Source organism: Salmo trutta, chromosome 24 (assembly GCF_901001165.1).
Source record: "Salmo trutta chromosome 24, fSalTru1.1, whole genome shotgun sequence".
In the NCBI taxonomy this organism is placed as follows: Eukaryota; Metazoa; Chordata; class Actinopteri; order Salmoniformes; family Salmonidae; genus Salmo; species Salmo trutta.
In genome coordinates this window covers 15,557,196-15,582,209 of record NC_042980.1, presented here as the reverse complement: position 1 = coordinate 15,582,209, position 25,014 = coordinate 15,557,196, and the positions used below count along the sequence as shown (strand labels likewise).

General features: G+C 42.0%; 1 protein-coding gene across 6 annotated transcripts in view; it reads right to left on the bottom strand.

Moving 5' to 3' along the window:
- Positions 1-23,550, bottom strand: part of LOC115160791 (oxysterol-binding protein-related protein 6) — a 58,857-nt gene extending 35,307 nt beyond the window's left edge. For all 6 annotated transcript variants that reach the window (XM_029711198.1, XM_029711204.1, XM_029711203.1 and 3 more), the window contains exon 1: positions 23,278-23,550. The gene's annotated coding sequence lies outside the window, so the exon portion shown is untranslated. The remainder of the gene's footprint in view (positions 1-23,277) is intronic.
- Between the last annotated feature and the right edge of the window lie 1,464 nt (positions 23,551-25,014).

Genomic DNA, 25,014 nt, shown 5'->3' with positions numbered 1-25,014 from the left:
CAATTCTGCTCGGCTCTGTATTTCACTCATATTCCACCCAGCAGTGCAGTGGTGTCTGGCCTCCTATCCCTACTCTGCATGTCTCGGTCTCTCACCCAGCCAAAGAGCAAACTCAACCAGTATAATTGGCTCAGTGACGCATGCCTGAGGTTTTTCCCATCGCCCTTGTCTCACAGACAGAGACGAGAAGAGACACAGGACACCCAATTAACATTTCTTGTCCACTCCGCCTTGTATATGATTCAGTTCTGTTGTGTGGCAGATCGCTGTGTGTTCAGTTAATTCATGACAGTAATCAGCGTCTCGATTGCAGTGGGAAAACTAGCCATCCCAGATCCCACAGGCAACATAAATCCCTCTGCATCCATTCTAATGATACATTCGTTAATGACGCCATATCGGGTGGGGATACCAAATCAATACAAGACACAGTGTATATGCCGGATCTAGAATGCAAACTAGTCAAGGATGTAACCTAGCCTCTTACAATTGTTAGGCCTAGATATGTTTTGAATGGATATGGAATGAACAGTCACTATAATCATCTGACATGCAATGGTTACATCATCTAAGTCATCATACTGTAAGAGATTCCATACAAACATGGCTGATCCATCTTCAGCTGACCAGACAAAAACAAAAAAAATCTCTCATCAGTCTGTCCATAGTTCCAGGCAGGCTGACACCTCAGTATTGTGTAAGTGCAGAGTCATTGTGTGAGATAGCTGTCACCCTGCCTCAGTATTGATCTAGCGTAGGCTGAGGGAGAGGGACATGCAGTTCAGGTTAATTGGACCCTGAGGACTAGAGCGGAATTTCTGGTTTTCATTTTCTATCTCACAGCAGGCAGCGTAACGCATAATAGGAGTCTACTCCGCTGAAGTGGCTGAAACCAGAAGATAGAAACAGACGGCTGGTAGGACTACATCTGATATAGGAGCACATTAGGTAATAACTGGTGGGTGCTTACATTTGTCCTATTTCACACATGCACAAGTGTGGATTATACGAATGTGTGAATAGGAAAAAAATGCCTTTGGCAAATCCCAGATATATCCTGAGACACCCTCGGAGACCCTCAACATATTTTTCACCTAGTCAGCACTGCGATTTGAACCAGCGACTTTCCAGTTACCAGCCCAACACTCCTAACCGCTACCTGCCGAATAACTGGCAGTGTAAAAAGACACGCTGATAGGGTAGAATCAGTGGACTTGTTTCCAAGCTGCTCCCTCACACAGGGTAAGATTATCAGTACGTCTGGCCTGATCACCACTTTCTCTCTGTGTAACCTTACTCCATAGTTACCGTAGTGAGTGTAGGCCTAGTTCTTACAGGAAAGAGCTGAATCAGGAGGATTCGGTTATTTCAACAACAGGATACATCTGTAGCCTGGTCTCACCCCCACACACACACTCTCTCTCATGAACATACTGTACTACACACACGGTCTGATCTATGTTACCAACCCCCGTCTTTAACCAACTAGGAACTAAGCCCAGACAAAACCTGAGCCTATTCAGAAAAGTATGGCTCCCTAGCAGATCCCTTCCTCCTCATCAGTCTAGGAAGAAGACATGGAGAGTATCGGCCTACTGTAGATAAATGCATTTCATGGTAAAACACCACCAGTGCAGTGCATGCATAGAATGAGTAACATACAGGTGATGTGCTGCCTATCCCTGTCTAGATGGCGTGGCAACAGACAGCTACAAAAAGCAGCATTGGATGTCACAACAGTGCTTGTTGGAAGCTCTCCTTCCTAGACTTGATTAGCAATGAGTTTAATCTCTTAAATCTTGTTACTGTGACTATCGTCTCTGGGCAGATAGGACCTGGAACATCGCCTGTTGTACAACAATATGTAAGAAATATACACTGAACAAAAATATAAACTCAACATGCAACAATTTCAAAGATTTTACTGAGTTACAGTTCATATAAGGAACTGTATTAGGCCCTAACCTATGGATTTCACATAACTGGAAATACAGATACGCAAAATGAAGGTAGGGGAATGGATCAGAAAACCAGTTAGTATGCTGACTGCAGGAATGTCCACATACTAATTGCATGCTCCTTCAAAACTTGAGACATCTGTGGCATTGTGTTGTGTGACAAAACTGCACATTTTAGAGTGGACTTTTATTGTCCCCAGCACAAGGTGCACCTGTGTAATGATCATGCTGTTTAATCAGCTTCTTGATATGCCACAGCTGTCAGGTGGATGGATTATCTTGGCAAAGGAGAAATGCTCACTAACAGGAATGTAAACAAATTGGTGCACCAACATTTGGAGAAATAAGCTTTTTGTGCGTATGGAACATTTCTGGGATCTTTTACTTCAGCTCATTAAAACATGGGACCTTTACATGTTGTGTTTATATTTTTGTTTAGTATATAATATACATTGTCTTCAGAAAGTATTCACACTTTACCTTTTCCACATTTTGTCTTGTTACAGCCTGGATTTAACATGGAATAAATTGTGATTTTGTCGTTACTGGCAGACACAATACCCCTTAATGTCAAAGTGGAATTATGTTTCTTTTTATTTGTTCAATTCTTATTAAAAATGGAAAGCTGAAAAGTCTTGAGTCAATAAGTACTCAACCCCTTTGTTATGTTAAGCCTAAATAAGTTCAGGAGTAAAAATTTGCTTAACAAGTCACATAAACACTATTATTGCAGTCCATGCAAATGATTAACAGGATTTTTGAATGACTACCTCATCTCTGTACCCCACACATACAATTATCTGTAAGGTCCGTCAGTCGAGCAGTGAATTTCAAACACAGATTCAACCACAAAGACCAGGGAGGTTTTCCAATGCCACGCAAAGAATGGCACTTATTTTTTTTAAAATACATTGAATATCCCTTTGAGCATGGTGAAGTTATTAATTACACTTTTAATGGTGTGTCAATACACCTAGTCACTACAAAGATACAGGCATCCTTCCTAACTCAGTTGCCAGAGAGGAAGGAAACCGCTCAAGGATTTCACCATGAGGCCAATGGTGGATTTACAATAGTTACAGAGTTTAATGGCTGTGATAGGAGAAAACTGAGGATGGATCAACAGCAACAAAGTGTTATATTTGGGGCAAATCCAAGATAACACATTACAGAGTACCACTCTCCAGATTTTCAAGCATAGTGGTAGGTGCATCAAGTTATGGGTATGCTTGTAATCATTAAGGATTATGGAATGGAGCTAAGCACAGGCAAAATCCTAGAGGAAAACCTGGTTCAGTCTGCTTTCCACCAGACACTGAGAGATGAATTCTCCTTTCAGCAGGAGAATTACCTAAAACACAAGGCCAAATCTACATTCTTACCAAGAAGACAGTGAATGTTCCTGAGCGGCCAAGTTATTTTTGAGTTAAATCTACTTTCAAATCTATGGCAAGACCTGAAAATGGTTGACTAGCAATGATCAAAAGAGCATGAAGAATTTTTAAAAGAATAATGGGCAAATGTTACACAATCCAGGCGTGGAAAGCTCTTAGAGACTTACCCAGAAAGACTCGCTGCCAAGGTGCTTCTACAAAGTATTGAGTCAGGGGTGTGAATACTGATGTAAATTAGATATTTCTGTATTTATCAATAAATGTGCAAAAATGTCTAAAAACATGTTTGCACTTTGTCATTATGATGTATTGTGTGTAAATGGGTGAGAAAAAAACCTTAATCCATCCACAAAATGTGGAATAAGCCAAGGGATATGAATACTTTCTTAAAAGGCCCTGACAATTTTATCCACAGCGACTTACAGTCATGCGTGCATACATTTTACGTATGGGTAACCCCAGGAACCGAACCAACAACCCTGGCGCTACAAGGGCCATGCTCTACTAACTGAGCTACAAAAGGAACAACAAGACCACAGTTGTTTACTACCACTCAAAAATATGGCCGCCCTACACTACAAAAAACAACACACACCTAGAAATGTTGTTACAAAATTCAGTGCTAAAACACTGTAAAGATGTGACATTTTGAAGTCAGCACATCCTCTGCACTGAAAACTGTTGAACATCACATCAGGCGCTTAGCTTGTGCATTCAGAAAGCTAGCTATGTTATGTTTAGCTTGAAGGGGAAGTTGCCCTGAAATTGAGTCAGCCCTATCCTTGTAGCTCAACTTCTCACCAAATTCTAGGTATTAGCTTGATTCAGCGAAAAACATAAAATGATTACATGTCAAATAGCTGGTTCCTGTTTGAGGTTGTATGCTTTTGTAGAGTGGCCTGTGTTTGATTTACATTGTCACTTTGTACAGTTTGTACCACTGGTCAAGAGAATGCCTTCAGCTCTAAGCAGGGATAATGAATGATACTTGTGTCAAGCATATTGTTAACAGACTCTAGTCAAACATCAGTTTCCCAGCAGGGCTTAGCTCTGGGTTATTTTGACACGAGGAGAAATGTCACCAAACAATGTCCATTGATAACACAGCATGTTAAAAATGGCAAGAATCCCTTCGCATGCAAGTCTCATTGGCTGCGTTTACACAGGCAGCCCGATTCTGATCTTTTGCCACTAATTGGTCTTTTGACCAATCAGACCAGATCTTTTGCCAAGAATAAAGCAGCCTTACTGCTTTTTTTGAGGCATTTACACTGACAAAGAAGAAACAGACTGAGAAACATCAGAAAAGTCATGGCTAGTCCTCTTCACCAATAGTGGGAGTTTGTCCTCACATAGTTCCAGGGTTTTTATCTGGATTAAAATGGGGCTTACGAGGTGGGCTTGGTGGGGCGTGGAGATCCTTTTTTGCTGTATTAAAGCAAATGTCCTGTAACTCTACACATTTTGTCATGGATCTAAGAAAAACAAATTCAATTTTAAATCACATTTCCTGCAATTCTACACATTTTTGACATGGGGCTGAGAGAATTGCAAGTTTTAAAGCTAATTTCCTGCAATTCTACACATTTTGCAATGGCTTATGCCGTGTTCTTATGCTATCTGAGTGACTTAAACATTATAACACAATCAATAGGGGCCCAATTCCATGGCAAAAATACTCCTGGAATTTTAGATTCTCCCTTACTGTCTAGTTTTTATTTTGGTGATTGTTAGTTCTCAAAGATGATCTTATTTAGAAATACATAGGTCCATTATCTTTTTTACATACTTTGTATCTGGTTTTAGTCGTTTTAAGTTTCATCATCCCAAAATCTTTTTTCTAATATTTGTATTAGGATTTGTATTAAAAACACCGTGCAGAAAAAACGGGGTGTCTTTAAGACAATCTCAACTCAGGAAAGAATTGGAGGGCGCTCAACCAACGTGAGTCGAGGTTCAACCAAAAATCAATGTCATAGAATATATACATTTTCTATGACAAATCTTAACATTGTATTTCCTCAGTTTAAAACCCAATCAAATGGCCAAAAAGACAACATCAGCTAAAATAACAAAGAGAATGCTGCAGAAGCGATTACACTCTACGGAGCTACAATAAATCATACCCTTCAAAAAGATCTTATTAGTCAAACCGTCATCTCTTTCCTGTGTCATGGATTGACAGTAATACATCTGTGTAAATACTGTCTCTCTTCTCTCCAGCTGTTGAAAAGGTGTTGACTATTTACTGAACGCTGCCTGCTCCCAAGGATGTCAAATCCCCTTAATGGGACAGACCTTATCAGCCAAAACAGACAACAAAGGACAAAATAAACAAATAAAAAGTGAACGATGCAGTGCTTTAACATTGATGTTACTCGCATATTTGCATTTCCTTCACTAGAGCTGCACAAAGAAAGAGTGCATGATTAGCCATATACAAAAATAGGCCTAGTCTTAATGTTGAGACTGTAGGCTATACGGGGAAAAAAGCGTCCCAATTTTCAGTCATGGTAGTAGCAGCCAAAATCCCTGTCATGGGCAGATGATGATGGGGAAGTAAGGTGGAGAGCTGCTTGCTGTGGTGCTGTTGATTTTGGCACTGGAACAAGCACAGACAGCCGTGAGTCTCCCTGGGCCTGTTGATTCATCCAGCCAAAGCCCTTCCACACACACACACACACACACACACACACGCGCACACACACACACACACGAACACACAATTCCAAAGTAACAGAATTACACTTTGACTCTCAGAATTACACTTTTTTCACTTTAAAATGTATGCCAAACATAAAAGTTGACCCTGTTTTTCTGTTAGACAAAGTGCATAGTTGAGTGCCAGACCGATCCTTGGTCATGAACGGATACTTGGACCTACCAGAAGGAGCAAAGGTGGGTATCATAACATGTCCAGCAATGTGAATGCAATGTTTTCCAAAAATGATTTAATTTACTGTTCACATGCTATATTCACAGCTTGTCAGGCAAGACCTCAGGATAAAAGTGCTGTGCGACAAGTACCCTTGTGACACCTCCTCCGTTGTTTCCAGTCTCCCTCGACTACTATGAAAAGGACATGCCATCATGAGGCCTCTGACAGTGACCAGAGTTACTGCCCTGATGACACAGATGGCTTCATCAACTACGACAGGTAATGTTTGTTATGTGAAATGCGAAAAGTTGTATTCAAAAATACCCGGCTCCATAGGCTAATTCTGACCTATGGAGTCCCTTGGGAAACCCAACCATCCAACGATGGGATTTATAAATACATTTTCTAAGCTCCCAAAAGGACTCTGATATAAAAACTACTTTTGGAATGCTCATATTCTGAGCTAGCCATTAAAAAAAAGTATATTCCACAGATGTCAGCGAATCTGAACAACCCTTGAACTGGAACAGAATATGGAAAAATATGACCTTGGCATCCCGTAATCCGAACAATCACCTTATACATTTTAAGTTTGTTCAGACTGTATTTAACACCAAGGAAAAGTTTTACGATGAAATTGGCCCCAACTGTTCACACTGTCCCCTAAATCAGCTAGACACATTCCTTCATATGATGTGGGAGTTCACTGTAGTTAAAAGCTTCTGTGACTAAGCAAAAATATTTCTGAAGTGCATGAATGTAATTACTCAATGCGTTGCATCTGCTATGTTACTTAACAATGATAGCTCCTTGAATCTCTCAGTCAATCAGAGATGATTACTACTGGCAGGCCTCCAAAAAAAGATACAGTAGCAATAACCCCACTCTCTCCCATTTAACCAGTGGATACAGTTAATATAGGAAGTTATAAATTTAGAACTAACGACGGCGAGAATTAATGGTGCTAGTCAAGGAACAACTGAGGCCTGGACAACTGAGGCCTGGACAAATAACGTTGACTGTATTCTCAGCTAAAGTACAGTACATACATTATCAGTCAAAGTTTGGGCACACCTACTCATTCCAGGATTTTTCTCTATTTTTTACTATTTTCTTCATTGTAGAAAAATAGTGACGACATCAAAACTATGACAGCCGCATATACGGTTGAAGTCGGAAGTTTGCATAAACCTTAGCCAATACATTTAAACTCAGTTTTTCACAATTCCTGACATTTAATCCTAGTAAAAATTCCGTCTTAGGTCAGTTAGGATCACCACTTTATTTTAAGAATGTGAAATGTCAGAATAATAGTAGCGAGAATGATTTATTTCATCTTTTATTTCATTCATCACATTCCCAGTGGGTCAGAAGTTTACATACACTCAATTAGTATTTGGTAGCATTGCCTTAAAAAATTTAAACTTGGGTCAAACGTTCTGGGTAGCCTTCCACAAGCCTCCCACAATAATGTAGGTGAATTTTGGCCCATTCCTCCTGACAGAGCTGGAGTAACTGAGTCAGGTTTGTAGGTCTCCTTGCTCGCACACGCTTTTTCAGTTCTGCCCACAAATTTTCTATAGGATTGAGGTCAGGGCTTTGTGATGGCCACTCCAATACCTTGACTTTGTTGTACTTAAGCCATTTGCCACAACTTTGGAAGTATGCTTGGGGTCATTGTCCATTTGGAAGACCCATTTGCGACCAAGCTTTAACCTCTTGACTGATGTCTTGAGATGTTGCTTTAATATATCCACATAATTTTCCTACCTCATGATGCCATCTATTTTGTGAAGTGCACCAGTCCCTCCTGCAGCAAAGTACCACCACAACATGATGCTACCACCACCGTGCTTCATGGTTGGGATGGTGTTCTTCGGCTTGCAAGCCTCCCCCTTTTCCATCCAAACATAACAATGGTCATTATGGCCAAACAGTTCTATTTTTGTTTCATCAGACCAGAGGACATTTCTTCAAAAAGTACAATCTTTGTCCCCATGTGCAATTGCAAACCGTAGTCTGGCTTTTTTATGGCGGTTTTGGAGCAGTGGCTTCTTCCTTGCTGAGCGGCCTTTCAGGTTATGTCAATATAGGACTCGTTTTACTGTGGATATAGATACGTTTCTACCTGTTTCCTCCAGCATCTTCTCAAGGTCCTTTGCTGTTGTTCTGAGATTGATTTGCACTTTTCGCACCAAAGTAGATTCATCTCTAGGAGACAGAACGCGTCTCCTTCTTGAGCGGTATGACGGCTGTGTGGTCCCATGGTGTTTATACTTGCGTACTATTGTTTGTACAGATGAATGTGGTACCTTCAGGCATTTGGAAATTGCTCCCAAGGATGAACCAGACTTGTGGAGGTCTACAACTGTTTTCTGAGGTCTTGGCTGATTTCTTTTCATTTTCCCATGATGTCAAGCAAAGAGGCACTGAGTTTGAAGGTAGGCCTTGAAATACATCCACAGGTACACCTCCAATTGACTCAAATGATGTCAATTAGCCTATCTGAAGCTTCTAAAGCCATGGCATCATTTTCTGGAATGTTCCAAGCTGTTTAAAGGCACAGTCAACTTAGTGTGTGTAAACTTCTGACCCACTGGAATTGTGATAGTGAATTATAAGTGAAATAATCTGTCTGTAAACAATTATTGGAAAAATTACTTATGTCATGCACACAGTAAATGTCCTAACCGACTTGCCAAAACTATAGTTTGTTAACAAGAAATTTGTGGAGTGGTTGAAAAATGAGGTTTAATGACTCCAACCTAAGTGTATGTAAACTCCAACTTCAACTGTATACCTTCAAGTGCAGTAGCAAAAACCATCAAGCGCTATGATGAAACTGGCTCTCATGAGGACCGACACAGAAAAGAAAGACCCAGAGTTACCTCTGCTGTAGAGGATAAGTTCATTAGAGTTGCCAGATAAATGTCTCACAGAGTTCAAGTAACAGACACATCTAAACATCAACTGTTCAGAGGAGACTGCGTGAATCAGGCCTTCATGGTCGAATTGCTGAAAAGAAACCACTACTAAAGGACACCAATAAGAAGAGATTTGCATGGGCCAAGAAACATGAGCAACGGACATTAGACCGGTGGAAATCTGTCCTTTGGTCTGATGAGTCCAAGTTTGAGATTTTTGGTTCCAACCGCCATGTCTTTGTGAGACGCAGGGTAGGTGAACGGATGATCTCTGCATGTGTGGTTCCCATTGATTTGTTTAACAATTCTTTGGTTACTACATGATTCCATTAGTGTTATTTCATAGTTTTTACAATGTAGAAAATAGTAAAAATTAAGAAAACCTCTTGAATGAGTAGCTTTCCAAACGTTTGACTGGTACTGTGCCTTATTTACATTTAAGTAATTTAGCAGACGCTCTTATCCAGAGCAACTTACAGTAGTGAATGCATACATTTCATAAAAAAACTTCCCGTACTGGTCCCCCGTGGGAATCGAACCCACAACCCTGGCGTTGCAAACACCATGCTCTACCAACTGAGCCACACAAGGACCCTTTGCTTTGAGACTTGAAATTGAGCTCAGGTGCATCCTGTTTCCATTGATCATCCTTGAGATGTTCCTACTACTTGATTGGAATCCACCTGTGGTAAATTCAATTGATGGAACATGATTTAGAAAGGCACAATCCTGTCTATATCAGGTCGCACAGCTGACAGTACATGTCAGAGCAAAAACCAAGCCATGAGGTCGAAGGAATTGTCCGTAGAGCTCCAAGACAGTTCTGGGGAATGCTACCAAAAAATGTCTGCAGTATTGAAGGTCCGCAAGAACACAGTGGCCTCCATCATTCTTAAATGGAAGACGTTTGGAACCACCAAGACTCTTCCTAGAGCTGGCCGCCCGGCCAAACTGATTAATCAGGGGAGAAGGGCCTTGGTCAGGGAGGTGACAAAGAACCCGATAGTCACTCTGACAGAGCTCTAGAGTCCCTGTGTGGAGATCGGAGAACCTTCCAGAAGGACAACCATCTATATCATTTATTTCAGCTCATGAAACATGGGACCAACACTTTTCCTGTTGCGTTCATATTTTTGTTCAATATATATATATATATATATACACACACTGAGTATACTAAACATTAGGAACACCTTCCTAATATTTGAGTTGCACCAGCCCCTTTTGCCTTCAGAACAGCCTCAATTCGTCCGGGCATGGACTCTACAAGGTGTCGAAAGTATTCCACCGGGATGCTGGCCCATGTTGACTCTATTGCTTCCCACAGCTGTGTCAAGTTGGCTGGATGTCCTTTGAGTGGTGTACCATTCTTGATACACACGGGATCTGTTGAGTCTGAAAAACCCAGAAAAGTTGCAGTTCTTGACACAAATCGGTGCACCTGGCACCACTACCATACCCCTGTTCAAAGGCACTTAAATATTTTGTCTTGCCCGTTTTACCCTGTGAATGGTACACCTACACAATCCATGTCTCAATTATCTCAAGGCTTAAAAATCCTTCTTTAACTAGTCTCCTCCCCTTCATCTACACTGATTGAAGTGGATTTAACAAGTGACATCAATAAGGGATCATTGCTTTCACCTGGATTCACCTGGTCAGTCTCATGGAAAGAGCAGGGGTTCTTAATGTTTTGTATACTCAGTGTATAATACATGCCATTTAGCAGACATTTTTATCAAAAGCGACTTACTGTAATGTGCGCATAGATTTTACGTATGGGTGCTCCTGGGAATCAAACCCACTACCCTGTCATTACAAGCACCATGCTCTACCAACTGAGCTGTAAAGGACGACACGTTTCATGTAGAATAGTAGAATAGACAAGGTGTAATTTCGACATTTGGTTGTGCATCAGCAGTTTCTCTTGTTATGCCAGTCACTCAATTAGTCCTGTCAGCTAACCGGTGTTGGTCTGGACTCGAACTCGATTTTGCTCCGGTTTTGGCATTAAATCGTTCTGGTTTTAGTTGGTCTCGAACACACTGGTGATGACGTTGAACCAATGTGGAAAACTGATTGGATTTGAAAGAAAGTCATCAATGTAAGGGAATTTCAACTACATCCAATGACATGGCGCATTTGTTTTGTTGAGTTCACATTGACATCACATCAGTTGACAACTAAACCAAATGTAAATCAAAACTAAATGTTGAATTGACGTCGGAGCCCAGTGGGTTGTGTGTTTGATCATGAACATAAAATATACTATAGATACATGTGTATATGTTATCAAAGTGTGTGTATAGGTTCGCATATTCAAACACTATGGAAAGAGTACTTATGGTACCCAACATTTTTCTTAATAAACTGTGTGCGCTTTTCATGACATTTTTTGAATTTTTATGAATAAAATAAATAAATAAAATAGTAGGCCACTTCCACAGCCCAGTAGATACAACTAATAATTTTGGTTGTGAAGTGCATTAGCAAAACGCTTTGTCCTTCCTTTAGAACAAAATGCAATTTACCACTTGGCTGTCTATTATATCACCCTGTCACAGGCCCTCCCAGTCAACACCACCTGATAATATTGCCTGCTACAGTTGTTCGAGAGATGTCCAGATTCCAGCCAAACATGCGGCATAGAGTAGACCAGCAAGGGGGCCCTCATCAACATCATGCAGACATGCCCTCGCAGTGAGCATCCTTTTGAATGGAACAGTCAGCCACTTGTTGGCAAGTATTCGGCCAGACCCCTACAAATGCAGAAGGTAATCCAATTCACTATTTTGATACATGTGATAAACCGATTGTGAAACATAAGACATTATTTGTTGCTCATTTTCTACTTCTAAAATGCATATAATGTCCAGGCCATAACCTAGGCTGATGGAACCAGCCTGGTTGCTGTGTTCACCATTCTATTTCACTTCACATTTTATGATATCTGAAGTGAAATAGAAAGTTGAACGCAGCGGTCAGGTTGGTTCCACCCCGCTAATCATAACTACCATTGACAATGTAATCAGTGCTCTGTGCGTGTGTTTGTGTGTGTGCCCGACCAGTATCTTTGACGAGGGGCCAGGAGCTGATATACGCTGCTATGCGGGGGCGCTGGCAACGGCCGCCCCCACAGCCTGTTCATGCTCACCAACGGTTGTCGATTGGGAGAACAGAATTAAGTGGGTTTAGTCTGACCTGTTCAAACTTCAAAATAGTATATGGTTTGTGTGTCAGATATCACCTATCCCTAACTGCCAAAATTTTTATAGAACAGTGACTGTGTATGTGTTCACAGAAACATGTATGGTGACTTGCAAGATGATGTGATGAAGTCCAGACTGACAGATGGGCTTGATACTGATGTCTCCAAATGGAGAGAGACATTGCACAACATTTTTACTAGACAACTTTTACTTGTATTGTCTTTTTCTATTATTGAATTGAATAGTACACTATCAGTCAAAATGGGGAGGTTATTGAACTCAACCTGCATTAGGGTTTGTTTGTCGTGATTGAGTGGGGGGGGGGGGGACCGCTACAGGCAAGGTTCTGACAGATGGGTGTGTCTTGGTGGTGGCAAGGACACTCCCAAATCAAACCACACCCCCAAGCCAACTCACTTTTGGCTTTTGTCATGGCCGCCAGCATTTCCTGAGGAGCAAGACAAAACACGAGGCCAAATCAGCAGGTGCAGTTCCCCTTAAGACTTTTTCTGGTAAATGTTTTCTAAGACCCCTTTTCCATCCAGAAATCAAAGCCTTTACTTATGCCAAATGTTTAAGATGGAAAATGGTAGAAAAATGTATCTATGCCTTCATTTCCCGGAAATATAGACTCTTAGCTTTCATTTGACGCCCAATTTGATGTGCTCCTATGTTGGTGCTCATGGGAAGTTTTACATGGAAATGCCCACCTACACACACAGAATGGGGTCCTGCCGGTTCTGTTCATTACAATGATCTGTTCATCTACAGTCTTTGTTACGGCACCTAGGGAAATGTGTGAACAATGCCATCTGATCTGGGTTCAAGAACACAGAACAGTCTGTGCTTTTCTCTACTAGTACACTGTAGGCCTATAGAATGTAAACAAGAGTCAGACTGACAGAGGGAGGCAAAACAGAGAGACTATCGTCCCATCCAAACATAGACACCTGCCTTCTTTTGTAGATCAAAGGCTAGTAGGAAATCCTTCTTTCCTCTCAACTGCTCACTTCAAAGAGTGTTCATCATATTATCTGTGGTGCAGCAAGTTAGGACCTTGACCGGGCTTCAATCTGTCCCCAACACAAGGCCACAGTATCTCACCCCACTATATACCCGTATAGAACAACTATTATTGAGTCCCTAACCTTTTTGGACCCTTTGAAAGTACCGCAGTGCTGTTCTGGGAGTGAATAATAATAAGAGGTTAAAAACATTTTCCTAACACTGTCAGCTGTCGCTGGCCATCAGAGTTGGGATTTGCAGAGGAAATGAGTAAGCAAGCTATGAACAACATTTGCACAATCGTAGTACTGCAGAAATGTCAGATGGAATTGAAATCACTCGATACACTTACTGCACTACATTAAATGTTCATCTCTTCACTAAAACAAGGAGAAACATATCACATGATCTTTTATTAGCCATGTGACTGTCTAAGGTATCATTTTGTATTTGTATTTATTATGGATCCCCATTAGATGCTGCCAAGGCAGCAGCTACTCTTCATGAGGACCAGCAAAATGAAGGCAGTTATACAATTTTAAAAAACATTACAATGCATTCAACATGTCAATACCTCTCACAAATACAAGTAGTGATGAAGTCAATCTCTCCTCCACTTTGAGACAGGATAGATTGACATGCATATTACCAATGTTAGCTCTCTGTGTACATCCAAGGGCCAGCCGTGCTGCCCTGTTCTAAGCCAATTGACATTTTCCTAAGCCACTCTTTGTGGCACCTGACCACACAACTGAATAGTAGTGCAGGTCTGACAGAACTAGGGCCTGTAGGACCTGCCTTGTTGATAGTGTTGTTAAGAATGCAGAGTAGCGCTTTATCATGGACAGACTTCTCACTCATCTTAGCTACTGTTGTATCAATTTGTTTTGACCATGACAGTTTACAATCCAGGGTTACACCAAGCAGTTTAGTCTCCTCAACTTGCTCAACTTCCACATTATTTATAACAAGGTTTTGTTGAGGTTTAGGGTTTAGTGAATGATTTGTCCCATATACAATGCTTTAATTTTTTTAATATTTAGGACTAACTTATTCCTTGCCAATCATTCTGAAACTAAATGTAGCTCTTGGTTAAGTGTTGCAGTCATTCCAGTCGCTGTAGTAGCCGACGTGTTATAGTGTTAAGTCATCCGCATACATAGACACACCGGCTTTACTCAAGGCCATTGGCATGTCATTAGTAAAGATTGAAAAATGTAAGGGGCATAGATAGCTGCCCTGGGGAATTCCTGATTATGTCAGAGATGATCCCATTAAAGAAAACCCTCTGTGTTATGTTAGACAGGTAACACTTTATCCACAATATAGCAGGGGGTGTAAAACCATAACACATAAGATTTTCCAGCAGCAGACTATGATCGATAATGTCAAAAGCCGCACTGAAGTCTAACAAAACAGCCCCTACAATCTTTTTATCATCAATTTCTCTCAAATGTTCACTGTTGTATAACTATAACCCCCCCCCCCCCCACCTTCATGACAAGTCAAGAAAACTGGGCTTTCCTCCCACCTACATCTCCTCCGAGCCTTCTCAGCCCAATCACCCACATGAAACCACAACTGAGTCCCGTCCCATCCCATCTAACCATGCTTTCACCCTCCAGCTATACTGAAGAATGTCAGATGGGCTACAGTGCTTTCCTTCCAGAATCTGGTTCTGATCCAAATCATCCACTTGGAGACTTGTCAATAACGGCCTCTGTGATTGGCTATGGCAGGGAATCTAGGAAAATCCAGGATACTGTAGGACTGTTTTCTATTAGAGAGGATGGCTACTATAAATACAACAGTGTGATGTTTCAGACTGCTATACTCCAAAGGATAGAATTCCTTGTACAATTAAAATAATCTAATTAGAGCCATCTGTGCAGACATGCGTTTCTTGACTGATCAAGGTTCATTAAATTTAACTCGGGAGACAGTCCAACCAGCCTGAAAATTGTAAAGCAGGAACTGAGTAAACAACACTAATTATTAGACACATGGCTGATCGAAGGACCTACGCAATATTGGTCACATCTTGTTATTTGTGTTAAATTCAGTGGAATACTAAATCATAGTCCTAGCCAGGCATTTATCGTTACCAAAGGATGGTAGAATTACTGGCTGGACAGCTTGTTCGCTTAATTTGCAACTAATCAAACGTACAAATTGGTTACCAATGAAAGACTGCAAAACATGTCATTATAAAAGTCCATCCACTACAGAGCTGTATCAGAATATGCTAAGATGTGTAGATGAGGGATGTCAATGGCTCATACAAGCCCACAGGGCAAAATGTGGCTAAAATTAGCAGAGCAGTGAAGTAAAGTCAATGTTTAGTAAGTAGTTAACAACACATTCATGTGTTGAGTCATTTGTTTCCCTCTTTCGGGCATCAGAACCACCACTGAGCATTTTCCAAAAGGCCTCTATGGCAGGAATGTTAGCCAGCCAACCATGAAATTCTCCACAGTACTAAACTGCCATAGAGAGAGAAGGAAAAGGCATACATACCAGAGACCTCGGTGAGGTTTAGCCAAAAGGCTGTTGACCATCCAGTATGACAGGCCTGGTCAGGAGTAGAAGCCTTAGTTAAGTCCTTGAGTTAAATGTCCCTCCTTGGCAAAGGAAATGTGACAACAGCAGATCCACTGGCCTAGGCCAAGTGCCTAGCTAAGTATCCACAACACTAAGATAGTAGTAGGACAGTAGTGGCTCCTGCTGTCTCTGGCACAGTTGAAATCCTTGGATTAAACTTTACTTTTCCCGCCTGCCCCCATTAGATTTGGGAGGGGTTGAGGAGGAGGAAGAGGAGGAAGCTCACTTAGAATAGCCAAGTGCCCCTGAGTGCTTCCAGCATGTTAAGCAGCTTACAGCCATAGCCCAATGAAGCAGGGATTTTCTATTGATACGTGAGGACAAGTCTGTTGTCTTGTCTACTTTGGATACGACGTTGTTGTTGAGTGGTCCAAATGTAGATGCAAAAAGCACCACTAGCTCAATAGCCTACACATGTTCTGGAAAAGGAATGACAAGCACAACAACTTCATGCAGCAGCACAAATCACAGCCCTACAGTGGAGCCAAATATTTCACACCATTTAAAATCACACACAAGTAACAAATCCGATTTACATATGACTTTACCTATGCGGGGGAAGGGGGTACTATTGTTTTCCTTGTTTCGATGAGAGGTATATCAGGCACATGTACAGTTGTGGCCAAAAGTTTTGAGAATGACACACATTTTAATTTCCACAAAGTTTGCTGCCTCAGTGTCTTTAGATATTTTTGTCAGATGTTACTATGGAATACTGAAGTATAATTACAAGCATTTCATAAGTGTCAAAGGCTTTTATTGACAATTACATGAAGTTGATGCAAAGAGTCTATATTTGCAGTGTTGACCCTTCTTTTTCAAGACCTCTGCATTCCGCCCTGGCATGCTGTCAATTAACGTCTGGGCCACATCCTGACTGATGGCAGCCCATTCTTGCATAATTAATGCTTGGAGTTTGTCAGAATTTGTGGGTTTTTGTTTGTCCACCCGCCTCTTGAGGATTGACCACAAGTTCTCAATGGGATTAAGGTCTGGGGAGTTTCCTAGCCATGGACCCAAAATATCGATGTTTTGTTCCATAGCCACTTAGCTATCACTTTTGCCTTATGGCAAGGTGCTCCATCATGCTGGATATAAAGGAAAGTCTCTCGGAGGATGTGTTGGTACCATTCTTTATTCATGGCTGTGTTCTTAGGCAAAATTGTGAGTGAGCCCACTCCCTTGGCTGAGAAGCAACCCCACACATGAATGGTCTCAGGATGCTTTACTGTTGGCATGACACAGGACTGATGGTAGCGCTCACCTTGTCTTCTCCGGACAAGCTTTTTTCCGGATGCCCCAAACAATCGGAAAGGGGATTCATCAGAGAAAATGACTTTACCTCACTCCTCAGCAGTCCAATCCCTGTACCTTTGGCAGAATATAAGTCTGTTCCTGATGTTTTTCCTGGAGAGAAGTGGCTTCTTTGCTGCCCTTCTTGACACCAGGCCATCCTCCAAAAGTCTTCGCCTCACTGTGCGTGCAGATGCACTCACACCTGCCTGCTGCCATTCCTGAGCAAGCTCTGTACTGGTGGTGCCCCGATCCCGCAGCTGAATCAACTTTAGGAGACGGTCCTAGCGCTTGCTGGAATTTCTTGGGTGCCCTGAAGCCTTCTCACAACAATTGAACCGCTCTCCTTGAAGTTCTTGATGTTCTGATAAATGGTTGATTTAGGTGCAATCTTACTGGCAGCAATATCCTTGCCTGTGAAGCCCTTTTTGTGCAAAGCAATGATGACGGCATGTGTTTCCTTGCAGGTAACCATGGTTGACAGAGGAAGAACAATGATTCCAAGCACCACCCTCATGTTGAAGCTTCCAGTCTGTTATTCGAACTCAATCAGCATGACAGAGGGATCTCCAGCCTTGTCCTCGTCAACACTCACACCTGTGTTAACGAGAGAATCACTGACATGATGTCAGCTGGTCCTTTTGTGGCAGGGCTGAAATGCAGTGGAAATGTTTTTTGGGGATTCAGTTCATTTGTATGGCAAAGAGGGACTTTGCAATTAATTGCAATTCATCTGATCACTCTTCATAACATTCTGGAGTATATGCAAATTGCCATCATACAAACTGAGGCAGCGGACTTTGTGAAAATTAATATTTGTGTAATTCTTAAAACTTTTGGCCACGACTGTACAGTACCACCTAGTTAGTCATCATTATCACACTGGTATTGACGGGACTGTCTGCTGCCCTGAGGATGCCGCTGATCACCCTTTCTGTTGCATAATTAAGCAGGCCCGACAACCGACTCATGCAGATCATATTACAGGAAGAGAACACAGGGGCTTTGTTCCCATTGGAGCACAACTATTGTCTGAGATTATTAACTGGTAATAATGAATATTGATTGGATGAGTGGGAGGGGTGAGCAGAAGGGGTAGATGAACTGAACTACTGACAATAGGAGGTTAATACAGTTGCGAGTGCATTTCGTATGGTGTCACCTTTTAATGTGATGATTAAAGTGTTGCAACTGCTTCAAGTTGAATTAGCACATAGTAACACCACATATAGAACAATGAGACAGATATTTCACTGGATGTATACATGTGAAGCGTCCCCTTGGCGTTTCCACTCACTGCCAAATATGTGACCGACCGCTTTGATTCGGTCTTATGTAGCAAAATTTGAAACTCTGTTTTTTACATTGGATAAAAGCAGACACAGAGCTACAAAATTGTATATCATACGATGCATTTGAGGAACAATGGGAAAGTAATTCAGCTATTGAAAAACTTGTAATCTCACTTTTGAGAAAATGGTCTTTGAATGTTTTGGTACCTACTGGAGAGCTCTTCTTTGTCTACACCCATTCAGCATCGTTCACACCCTCTTAAAATTTAGCCCCCACCAAAACTCTGACCATTTTACTCGCCCTAGCAGAGCTGGTTAGGTGGTTTTCATGTTATCCAGAGCGTTGGTGACTGGAACTGTGCTGCTGGCAACAATTTAACTACGCTTTTTTGTCGACGTTTACTGACACCGGCCATATATTCAACGGGTGTTGAGCGTTCGTAAATTCATCAGTTATTCTGCGCTCTGGCACACTCAGACGAGAGTGCTCTGAAATCGGAGTAGATGGCCAGACTGAATTTACGAACGCACCCGAAATGGTTACTTGCATACTTGCTTTTGTTAAGACATGCTAGCTAGCTAAACAATGAACTATAATCCCAACTCATGACGTTACTACCCTGCATGAATCTGCAGGTAGCTAACCAACCAGGTTCAATGTTAGCTAGCCAAGCAAATGGCTCTGATATATGAATAATAAGATCATACACGCAGTGGCAACCTGTCATTCAGGGCAGAGCCCCACCTGTTTTGAGCCCCACATTTTTTCAAAAAATAAATAATATTTATTCTCTCAAAACAACTGTTAACTCTGAACTGTGAAAACTTGACTTCAGTGAGTTCAAGACAACTGGGAAGTCGGGAATTGTCACGGCCGTTGTAGCAAGTAGACCAAAATGCAGCGGGTACGTGAATGCTCATATTTACTTTATTGAGAACACGACACAAAACAAGAAAACGAAAAAACGAACAACAGCTAAACAGTTCTGCAGGCTAACCATAGCAATGCAAAAACAACTTCCCACAAATGACAGGTGAAAACAGGGCTACCTAAGTATGACTCCCAATCAGCAACAACGATGTACAGCTGTTCCTGATTGAGAGCCATACCAGGCCAACACAAAGAAATACACAACATAGACAGAGCATAGAAATACAAAACATAGAACATAACCAAAAACCCCGGAATACTCTCAACAAACACCCCTCTACATAAACACATATCCCAACAAACCCCGAACCACATAAAACAAACACCCCCCTGCCACGTCCTGACCAAACTACAATAACAAATAACCCCTTTACTGGTCAGGACGTGACAGGAATAAACAAGCTAGGACAAGTGAATCATGGTGATGTCATTGATTTTCAGGTTGTAGCTCTAGAAAGAGGCCGGATTTACAATTCCGAGCTGGATGACCGTTCAAAAGGTATTTTCCCCAGTTTGAGTGTTTGGTGCAGCTCGTTCCAGTTGCTAGCTGCAGCAAACTGAAAAGACGAGCGACCCAGGGATGTGTGTGCTTTGGGGACCTTTAACAGAATGTGACTGGCAGAACGGGTGTTGTATGTGGAGGATGAGGGCTGCAGTAGGTATCTCAGATAGGGGGGAGTGAGACCTAAGAGGGTTTTATAAATAAGCAACAACCAGTGGGTCTTGCGACGGGTATACAGAGATTACCAGTTTACAGAAAAGTATAGAGTGCAGTGATGTGTCCTATAAGGAGCATTGGTGGCAAATCTGATTGCCGAATGGTAAAGAACATCTAGCCGCTCGAGAGCACCCTTACCCGCCGATCTATTAATTATGTCCCCGTAATCTAGCATGGGTAGGATGGTCATCTGAATCAGGGTTAGTTTGGCAGCTGGGGTGAAAGAGGAGTGATTATGATAGAGGAAACCAAGTCTAGATTTAACTTTAGCCTGCAGCTTTGATATGTGCTGAGAGAGGGACAGTGTACCATCTAGCCATACTCCTAAGTACTTGTATGAGGTGACTACCTCAAACTCTAAACCCTCAGAGGTAGTAATCACACCTGTGGGGAGAGGGGCATTCTCCTTAACAAACCACATGCCCTTTGTTTTGGAGGTGTTCAGAACAAGGTTAAGGGCTGAGAAAGCTTGTTGGACACTAAGAAAGCTTTGTTGTAGAGCGTTTAACACAAAATCCAGGGAGGTGCCAGTTGAGTATAAGACCGTATCATCTGCATATAAATGGATGATAGAGCTTCCTACCTGAGCTATGTTGTTGGTGTAAATTGAGAAGAGCGTGGGGCCTAGGATTGAGCCTTGGGGTACACCCTTGGTGACAGTCAGTGGCTGAGACAGCAGATGTTCTGACTTTATACACTCAATCTTTGAGAGAGGTAGTTAGCAAACCAGGCCAAAGACCCCTCAGAGACACAAATACTCCTTAGCCGGCCCACAAGAATGGAATGGTCTACCATATCAAAAGATTTTGCCAAGTCAATAAAAATAGCAGCACAACATTGCTTAGAATCAAGGACAATGGTGACATCATGGAGGACCTTTAAGGTTGCAGTGACACATCCATAACCTGAGCGGAAACCAGATTGCATACCAGAAAGAATACTAGACATCAAGAAAGCCAGTCAGTTGATTATTGACAAGTTTTTCCAACACTTTTGATAAACAGGACAAAATAGAAATAGAAATAGGCCTATAACAGTTTGGATCAGCTTGATCTCCCCCTTTAAATAAAGGACGGACCGTGGCTGCCTTCTAAGCAATGGGAACCTCCCCAGAGAGGAGAGACAGGTTAAAAAGGTCAGAGATAGGCTTGGCGATTATACTGTAGGGGCAGCAACCTTAAAGAAAACAGGTTCTAAACCATCCAGATGGTTTTTTGGGGTCAAGTTTATTAAGGAGCTCCTTTAGCACCTCGGACTCAGTGACCGCCTGCAGGGAGAAACTTAAATAAAAAATATACAACATTAAATACGTTCAAACGGCTCTTCTGTGAAGTAGTGACCCGCGACATACGCCTAGTTTCCTGAAACGGGTCACATATGGTAGTGAGAAGATGGGACGAGATGGGTTTTGGCAGATTTTCTCATCGATTAAACATTTGATCTCAATACAGTTCTGTTCCCAAAACCAAAATATGTTATGAACAGAGTGGACTAAGGTTTGTAGACTTTACCCTTCGCAAAAGTTTTTTTTTAAATCACGTTGTTTACAGTAAGTGCAAAGGCGAATTGAGTTATTGTACATGTGCAATTCAGAGTAGGCGTTGCCTAACGGAAATATGCAGATTATGCTAGAACGTGCCAATAGAATCTTGCTAGCTAGTGCTTGGCTCTGCCCCCCTCTTTGCTTGTTCTGCCCACTATGGCTCATTTGTTCCCACAGGGCACAATGTGGCTAATATCAGCAGAGCAGTGCAGTAACGTCAATGTTTAGTAAGTGATTAACAACACATTAATGTGTTAAATTATTTGTTTCCCTCTTTCGGCCTCAGAACCACCACTAAGCATTTTCCAGAAGGAATCTCATTAAACCTGATGTTAATGACTGGGTCCTTCAGGTCCACAGGCTCTTCAGCTAACTACTGTTACTGACTAATTAAAGCACAGCTCATGGGTTCCAATTGTGAGTCACAATTTTCAATAAAACGAGTCATCAGAAAGATGAAAAGGTTTAATGGTGAAACTAGTCTCAATGTGGCTTTAATAAGAGTGCTGGTTTAGGATCAGTTGTGCCTTCTAAATCACACAAATAAGAAGCTCAGCACTACTACACCGAGCCACTTTCTGAATATGGGACCTGGTTCTGCCTGGGGATACGGTATGAACTCTATGAACTGATGTGAAACGATAGCTTGAGGAGGTCTCCTCTCCTCAGTCCTAAATCAATTACTAGTGCTATAAAAGCAGAATCTGCCCAGGCCACGGATGGGAATGTCATGCAGTAACAGGCAGATAATTACAACATTCCCCTTGTAAATCCCTCCATCAAGGCTTTGTCCTTTTGGATATTTTTAAACCTCACCGCAATGTCACTTTCTGACCTTCATTTCAGCAAATTCCCTGATGGGACGGATGCTCATCCAGAATATCATTGCAGGCTACTGGCAGAGGAGTTGTTAAAGGTCTTGATACAAGGTGCATGATAATCACACGTTAAAGATGATTCCTGATTGTCTGTGCCTGACTTGGGCAGGAGCACAAAGGAGCTGAGTACCACCACCTAAAATGTTCTACTGCTTCAACTCCTGCACCTCTTATAGAATGTTAGTTTAAAAGTATTGTGGCGCTCCTGTACCGAAGTACCGGCTGCCACAATGAGTACGGGCTGCTTTTCAGTCCAAGTCAAGCACTGCAGATAGTGACAGCGTGATGATGATGCAACTTGTATGTACGTCACTCACCAATCAATTTTCGCATCATTAAATGATAAACTGACACTGTACCACTAAATATGACTTAAAATATGAATTAATTGTAGGCCCCTTTGCAGACAGTTATGTTTCAAGTCAGAAGTCGGCCATTCAAATGCAGCAAAAGTAGACTGTCATCCATTTCTCAGGTAGTCAATGGTTAGATGGGGTATAAACACAAGTAGCCTTCCCCAGTGTCTGAGGATGCCGAGTTACCACTTGAATGGATAGCATTTTCTAGATTTTTTTTTTACTTCAATTTCAAAGCGCAGAGAAACAATTGACATAAAATAGTTAGATCAAGTATGGAAAACATTGCTAGCTTACCGATGTTTCGTTGTATTGACCATGTCTGCAATTTTTTGCGCAGGAAACAAATGATACGACTATGCAACAGAAAACCCCGCGTTCCTATTGAGACAGATGATGTTAGCCTAGGATGCTCCACGTTGAAACCCCTTGCTAATACAGTAGATCAGATAGAGGTTTAGAACATAAGCAATGGAAAGTCAAAAAAAAGTGCTGTGTATGCCCGTTCTCTTCTTGAATGCAGTCACTCAGACGGATGCTCAACGCTCCTCCCTGCAGCAAGAATGAGTTTTGGAGGGAAGAAATGACCGTACTGGATCCGAGCGCAAGATGGGCCAATTGTGTTTCGCAAAACCAGGCACTGGATTATTTTATGTCAGCGCAGTGAACAAGTTCCCTGATAGACTGACGTCCCGAGACAGACCGCTACGCATAATTTAGAAATTCAAGAATCAGTGGTAAGCCTTCTTGAACCGCAGGGAATCTTACTGATTGTGCCGATAAAAAGACTAAAAGAACATACTAAAACACAGACACACACTGTTCTATGCAACATACTTAAAAATATATATATTTTAGTGTGATGGCTTACAGCACCCGGACAAATGATGTTCGTTTTTATAGGTCCCTGTGTGTGATGGTACTATAAGGTAAAGCTGGCACGTGTAGAAGTGTGTTCGCTCCATAACTGCACATTGGTGGCAGTGTGGGATAACCATCCTGTGGTCTCTTACCTGTTAGAAGTGTTCCCATGTCACATTGTGGTTTGTGTCTGCGGTCTTTTGCGAGGTGGAATAGTTCTGGATCTTTATGTGTGCATACGACGGCCTCATCCAAAAGGTCTGGATCTGTATGTGTGCATACGACGGCCTCATCCAAAAGGTCTGGATCTGTATGTGTGCATACGACGGCCTCATCCAAAAGGTCTGGATCTGTATGTGTGCATACGACGGCCTCATCCAAAAGGTCTGGATCTGTATGTGTGCATACGACGGCCTCATCCAAAAGGTCTGGATCTGTATGTGTGCATACGACGGCCTCATCCAAAAGGTCTGGATCTGTATGTGTGCATACGACGGCCTCATCCAAAAGGTCTGGATCTGTATGTGTGCATACGACGGCCTCATCCAAATGGTCTGGATCTGTATGTGTGCATACGACGGCCTCATCCAAAAGGTCTGGATCTGTATGTGTGCATACGACGGCCTCATCCAAAAGGTCTGGATCTGTATGTGTGCATACGACGGCCTCATCCAAAAGGTCTGGATCTGTATGTGTGCATACGACGTCCTCATCCAAAAAGTCTGGATCTGTATGTGTGCATATGACGGCCTCATCCAAAAGGTCTGGATCTGTATGTGTGCATACGACGGCCTCATCCAAAAGGTCTGGATCTGTATGTGTGCATACGACGGCCTCATCCAAAAGGTCTGGATCTGTATGTGTGCATATGACGGCCTCATCCAAAAGGTCTGGATCTGTATGTGTGCATACTACGGCCTCATCCAAAAGGTCTGGATCTGTATGTGTGCATATGACGGCCTCATCCAAAAGGTCTGGATCTGTATGTGTGCATACGACGGCCTCATCCAAAAGGTCTGGATCTGTATGTGTGCATACGACGGCCTCATCCAAAAGGTCTGGATCTGTATGTGTGCATACGACGGCCTCATCCAAAAGGTCTGGATCTGTATGTGTGCATACTACGGCCTCATCCAAAAGGTCTGGATCTGTATGTGTGCATACTACGGCCTC